Source organism: Dioscorea cayenensis, chromosome 10 (genome assembly GCF_009730915.1).
Source record: "Dioscorea cayenensis subsp. rotundata cultivar TDr96_F1 chromosome 10, TDr96_F1_v2_PseudoChromosome.rev07_lg8_w22 25.fasta, whole genome shotgun sequence".
Taxonomy (NCBI): Eukaryota; Viridiplantae; Streptophyta; class Magnoliopsida; order Dioscoreales; family Dioscoreaceae; genus Dioscorea; species Dioscorea cayenensis.
The window spans coordinates 16221018-16227678 of record NC_052480.1 but is presented as its reverse complement, the minus strand read 5'-3'; the positions used below and the strand labels follow the sequence as shown (position 1 = coordinate 16227678).

General features: G+C 43.8%; 2 non-coding genes across 2 annotated transcripts; both read left to right on the top strand.

The window, feature by feature from the left end:
- Positions 1–1376: 1376 nt before the first annotated feature.
- Positions 1377–1483, top strand: LOC120271193. Its single transcript, XR_005539814.1, has one exon. It is a non-coding gene; the product is annotated as a small nucleolar RNA R71 (small nucleolar RNA).
- Positions 1484–6153: 4670 nt separating this feature from the next.
- LOC120271341 lies at positions 6154–6259 on the top strand. Its single transcript, XR_005539954.1, has one exon. It is a non-coding gene; the product is annotated as a small nucleolar RNA R71 (small nucleolar RNA).
- Positions 6260–6661: the final 402 nt, after the last annotated feature.

Sequence of the window (6661 nt, the reverse complement as noted above, 5' to 3'; positions counted from 1 at the left end):
CTCATCAACATCTAGCACTACAAAGTCAACCGGAAAAATATACTTGTCCACCTTGACAAGTACATCTTCAATGATGCCTCTCGGATGTCGTACCATTCGGTCCGCCAATTGTAAAGTCATCCGAGTAGGCCTAGGCTCACCCAAGCCTAGCTTTTGGAAGAAAGTATATGGCATGACGTTGATACTTGCCCCCGAATCCGCCAATGCCATTTCCTCACCTAAGTTGCCGATGTTACACGGAATAATGAAGCTTCCGAGTCTTTCTTCTTGTTCGGCATGTTCTTTTATAACACCGCCGAGCATGAAGCATCAAGCACCACTGAAGCACTCTCCTCCAATTTCCTCTTGTTGGTCAATAGGTCCTTCAGGAACTTCGCATACTTAGGCATTTGAGCCAAAGCCTCAACAAAAGGAATGTTGATGTGGAGTTGCTTGAACAAACTCAGGAACTTCTTATACTGGTCATCCCCTTGGTCATTCTTCAATCTAGAGGGATAAGGGATTCTTGGCTTGAAAGATGGGGATGCCACTTCTTTCTCTTTGTTTGCTTCCTTCTCAACCTCTACGACCTCCGGTGCGTGTTCTTTCGGCATTTCACTCGGAAGCCGCCCTTCAACCTCATGACCGCTTCTCAAAGCGATCGCCTTCACATGCTCTCTCGGATTGGTTTCTGTGTTGCTTGGTAAACTTCCATGTGGCCTTTCGGAAAGAGATTTCACAATTTGCCCCACTTGATTTTCAAGGTTGTGCAAGGAGGCGGTATAATTACGAAGTGTAGCCTCGACTGATTCAAATCTTGTATTTGCTGATTGAAAAAATCTAGCCAACTGCTTCTCCAAATCCGTCATTCGGGTTTCCAAACCTGAAATTCTGTTTTCCACTTGAGGGGCTTGTTGTTGTTGTTGTTGTTGGAACCCCGATGGCCCCAAGGTCTTCTGTGGTCCTTGATTACTCCATGAAAAGTTGGGATGTTCTTCCAACCTGAATTGTAGGTGTTGCTGTATGGATTCCCTTGAGGTCTCATTCCATTACCTACAAAGTCGTCATTCTCAACTGAAGAAACATCACCAATGACGATTGGGCAATCGGAGGGAGCATGTCCTCCACAACAACCGGTGCAGTTGGTTACGGCCGCAACTCTATTCGAATTCCACTGGGCCGCCAATGAAGTTACCGCATCAATTTCATGGAGACCGGCCACCTTTTTGTTCTCCCTCGCATTCCACTGGTAGCTATTTAACCCTATTTCCTCAATCAATTGACGAGCCTCGTCAGGGTTCTTACTACCGATGGTACCTCCTGCCGCCGCATCCAAGTGTTGTCTTGTACCTGCATTCAACCCATTGTAGAAGGTTTTAACAATCATCAACTCCGGAAATCCGTGTTGCGGACACTTGCGCAGGAGTTCCTTGAACCGTTCCCATGTCTCAAATAGAGACTCCAATTCCAATTGCATAAAGGATGAGATCTCATTCCTAAGCTTGGCTGATTTTCCGGGAGGGAAATAATGGGCTAGAAAAGCTTCTACCATCTCCTCCCATGTAGTGATTGATGCCCTAGGCAATGAGTGTAGCCAACGCTTTGCTTTTCCCCTTTAAGGAAAATGGGAAGGCTCTCAATTTGATGGCATCATCCGTCACACCATTGATCTTCAAAGATGTCACACACCCTCGAGGAAGCTCTCTATGTGACCGTTTGGATCCTAATCGGCCAAACCGTTGAATTGTGTGGACTCGCTGCAAAGATATGGATGAATGCCGGCTTTTAGCTTGAAATTCGAGTCATGTAATTGGGGGACGACAATACTCGATTGTGTCCCCAATCATCGAAAGGTCCGCATAATCGGATAGTGTCCGTTGTTGCTCATTCTGTTCCGCCATGTTGTCAGGTCCTTCTACTTCCAAATCAGCTGGAGTAGGCTGTTCTTGTACAGGTTCTTTCCCTTTCCTTCAAAGTGTACGTTCAAGCTCAAGGTCTCCTTCAATCAATATTGATGGATTCCCTCGGGTCATAACCCGAGTCGCACTAAAAAGTAAAGAAAAGAAAAATCAGAATGATGATAGAATAAGAAGATATAGACTAGAATGTGTGGTGAAATAGCTAAGAAAACAAAGTGCAAAGTATCTCTAAACGCCTAGCTCCCCGGCAACAGCGCCAAAAACTTGACAAGGTCCCCTTGCTTATATCCCGCAAGTGCACGGGCTTGTCGAAGTAATAATCCCGGGTAAGCGGGGTCGAATCCACAGGGAGTAGGGAGTGAAAATACTTAATTTGATTCTTAGTTATGTGGAATATCAATAGTCATAAGTGTGAAATTGATTCAATTCTCAACAATAAAAACAACAAGTGAAAGAGCAAAAGTAAGAAAAAGGTAAGGCAATCGATAAAGAATGGGGTACTCGGATAATGCTTCACCTAGGATGATCGCTTCAAGTGCAAGAACTCTCTATTATGCTTCCTGATCAATGCAAAGGTGAGTCGTGGAAATCCTTACATACATAGTCCCAAATCTAAGGTCAACTATGCCTAACTCTATACATGTCCCGGAGGAGAAATCGAACAATCTCAACACCTCGCAGTCACATAAAGTTGCAATGAGCTCTAGGGATTCCAAGTGATAAATCCCTTTCTAAATATAGACCTACCTCTTTGGTCCAGGTGGAAGGTGCCTAGCCACAATTAAGCCCTAGATACTAAGATCCTCTCAACACTTCACTCCATTGCACGCGCAACTAGACCCCAGCGGTGGTTCATTCCTTAGACCATTCACTCCATTATGGCCGCAAAGAACTTGAGGAACGGAGGTAGAATCTATCAAGTCGGAGGGGAAAGGGGACGCTCCTGTACCTCTCGACTCACCCTCTCAACCCTATCAAACCTAGCTTTGTCTAATGCTAGTGGTGTGTCACTCACTCACAAGGTTACCAACAAGAACTCTCGACCCTAGTGTCACTCTAGGGGAAATGTTCATACAATTAAGCATTCAAGGTTGGAACTCACAATAAACATCAATTTATTGAAAGCATAATAAAGAAGTTCAATGAAACAAATACATCCTAGGGTTCACAATCATCCAAGTACCAACTAGGGGTTTAGCTCTCCATGGAGCTTAGTACAATCAAAGAAATCGAATGTAAAAGCAATAAATCCATAAAGAAACCCCCTCGATAGTCGTGTCGATGGTCTTGTGGAAAGTCCTCTACTCATCGTCTAAGGATTCCTTCGTCCGGTATAGGATACGCCTCGATGGAAGCTCCCCTACCAACCTTCTTCCTAATGGAATCACGATGTCAGAGCCGTAGAACCTCTCCAAAACCTTGGCCAATACCCCTCGAAACCCTAGCCGAAGCTCTCTCACAAGTTGGGGAAAAGATGGAGAAAAGAATACTAAAATCGGGGCTGAAATCGGCGTTAATTAGGGCTTTAATCGGGCGACTACACGGGCGTGTACGCAACACGCGGCCGTGCGGAATTTCCACACAGCCGTGGATAATTTCCACACGCCCGTGTGGATTCTCTGTTTCTCTGGTTTCTCGGACGGCTGTGAACAGTGTTGCTACAGTAATTGCTTCAGTCTTCGACCTGATTAACTTCCCAATTCCATACTTTCATCGTGGTAACGCAAACGGGCACACATTCACGTCGTGAATCACTTGCTTCTTCAATGATGTACATGTTGGCGGGGCTGTTGTTCTTATATGCATAAGTCAGAATACTCGAGGGTGACTCTCTTTGTGCCCCTCCAAATAGATGTGCTCACTCGATTGTGAGGAGGTTGGCACACACTATAGCATCTCACACCTGACCTATGTCTTCGCGTTTGAACCTTAACAAGATCTCCTCCAAAATAGGTGCATTATGGTCCACATTCGCCCATTTCCTTCATACTCGGCCTCACAACCCTACCTGCGTAAAAGTAACATAAAAACACACATATTAATGTACAAAACTGACGAAAGTAATCTTCAACATAAGGAATGAACGCTTCACATTCATATCGCACAAGTACTTATCAGTCCCTAACAACGATTAAGCTCTAGATAATAAGATCATCTCAACCCTTCACTCCGTTGCACGCGCAACTAAGCCCCTGGGAAAGTTCATCCCTTAGACCATTCACTCTATTATATCCGCAAAGAACTCGAGGAACGGAGGTAGAATCTATCACGTCAGAGGGGAAAGGGGACGCTCTTGTACCTCTCGACTCACCCTCTCAACCCTCTCCAACCTAGCTTTATCTAACGCTCGTGGTGTGTCACTCACTCACAAGGTCACCAACGAGAACTCTCAATCCTAATATCACTCTAGGGGAAATGTTCATACAATCAAGCATTCAAGGTTGGAACTCACAATAAACATCAATTAATTGAAAGCATAATAAAGAGATTCAATGAAACAAATACATCCTAGGATTACAAATACCCAAGTACCCACTAGGGGTTTAGCTCTTAATGGAGCTAAGTACAATCAAAGAAATAAAATGTAAAAGCAATAAATCCATAGAAAATGCCCTCGATGGTCATGTCGATGGTCTTGTGAAGAGTCCTCTACTCGTCGCAAGGGATCCTTTGTCTGGCCTAGGATACATCTCGCCGGATCGGTGCCGACGAAAGCTCTCCAAATAACCTTCTTCCAAACAACGAGCGATGTCAGAGCCGTAGAACCTCTCCAAAACCCTAGCCAATATCACTCAAAACCCTAGCCGAAGCACTCTCTCAAGTTGGGGAAAAGGTGGAGAAAAGAATACTGAAATCGGGGTTGAATCGGCTTTAAATAGGGCTGGAATCGGGTGACCACACAGGCCTGTTGATTTTACACACGCCCATGTGGAATTTCCACATGGGCATGTATAATTTCCACACGCCCATGTGGATTCTTTGAATTCATGTTTTCTCAGCCAGCTGTAAACAGTGCTGCTACAGTACTTGCTCCATTGCTGTTACAGTACCCTGCTACAGTATCCGTCCTGAATAGCTTCCCGAATCCATGCTTTCATCGTGGTAACGCAAACGGGTGACAAGTTGGTGGAGCTTTTGTTCTATGTGCATAAGTCGGAATGCTCGAGTGTGACTGCCCTTGTGCCCCTCAAAATGGATGTACCAACTCGAATATGAGGAGGTTGGCACACACTCTAGCATCTCACACCCGACCTATGTCTTTGCGTTTGAACTTTAGCAAGATTTTTCCTAAAATCGGTGCATTATTATCCACATTGGCTTCTTTCGTTCATAATCGGCCTCACAACCCTACCTGCACGAAAGTAACATAAAAACACACATATTAATGTAAAAACGTGAGAAAAGTAATGCTCAACATAAGGAATAAACGCTTCGCATTCATATCGTACAAGCACTTATCAGGACCTTCCACCTGTACCAAAGGGTTAGGTCTATAATTAGGAAGAGATTTATCACTTGGAATCCCTAGACCTCATTGCAACTCTATTCGAGTGCGAGGCTGAGAGGTTATCTAATCTCTCCTCCGGGACATGTATAAAGTTAGGCATAGTTTACCTAAGGTTTGGGACTATGTATTTAAGGATTTCCACGACTCACCATTGCATCAATTTGGAAGCATAATAGAGGGTTCTTGCACTTGAAACGATTGTCCTAGGCGGAGCATTATCTGAGTACCCCATCTTTATCGTTTGCCTTACCTCCTCCTTTACTCGTGCTTTCTTACTCGTTGTTTTTACTTTTGAGAATTGAATCATTGTCACACTTATCACTATTGATCTTTCACATAGATAAGAAGCGGATTAAGTGTTTTTATTCCCTACTCCCTATGGATTCGATATCAGCTCATCTGGGATTATTACTTTGACAAACCCGTGCACTTGCGGGATATACGCAAGGGGACCTTGTCACAATTAGTCAAGGCCACCACTCTAGGAGAAGTTAGAGTATCTGACTTCTTGCTCAATGACTCAACTTGGGCCACCAATAAAGTAACTGCATTAATCTCATGAAGTCTGGCTACCTTTTTTCTGTCTCTTGTGTTCAACTGATAACTATCCATAGCCTTTTCTTTAATGAGATGTCCGGCTTCTTTAGGTGTCTTGCTTCCTAAAGTACATCCTACTCCTACATCAAGTAACTGCCTTATGCTTGGGTCAAACCATTGTAAAATGTTTGAATGATCATCCACTGGGGGAACCCATGTTGAGGATATTTTCGCAGGAGTTCTTTGACCCTATCCCATGTCTCAAAAAGAGACCCCAATTCCATTTGCGCAAAAGAGGATATTCATTACTGAGCTTCGTAAATTTTCTAGGAGGGATATATCGGGCAAGAAAAGCTTCAACCATCTCCTCCCAAGTAGTGATCGATGCTTTACGTAATGAATGTAGCCACTGCTTTGCTATCTCCTTCAAGGAAAATAGGAAGACCCTCAACCTGATAGCATCATCCATAACTATATTAATCTTAAGCATGTCGCACACTTCCAAGAAGTTCTCAATGTGGTTGTTCGTATCTGACACGTCTGTATATGAGTGTAAACCGCAAGTGTACGGGTATCAAAGTAATAATCACAGATGAGTGGGTATCGTATCCATAGAGAGTAGGGAATAAAGACACTTGACTTGTTTCTTAACTAATGTGGAAGATGAATAGTGATAAGTGTGACAAAATATGAAATAACGAAAATAAAAACAATAAGA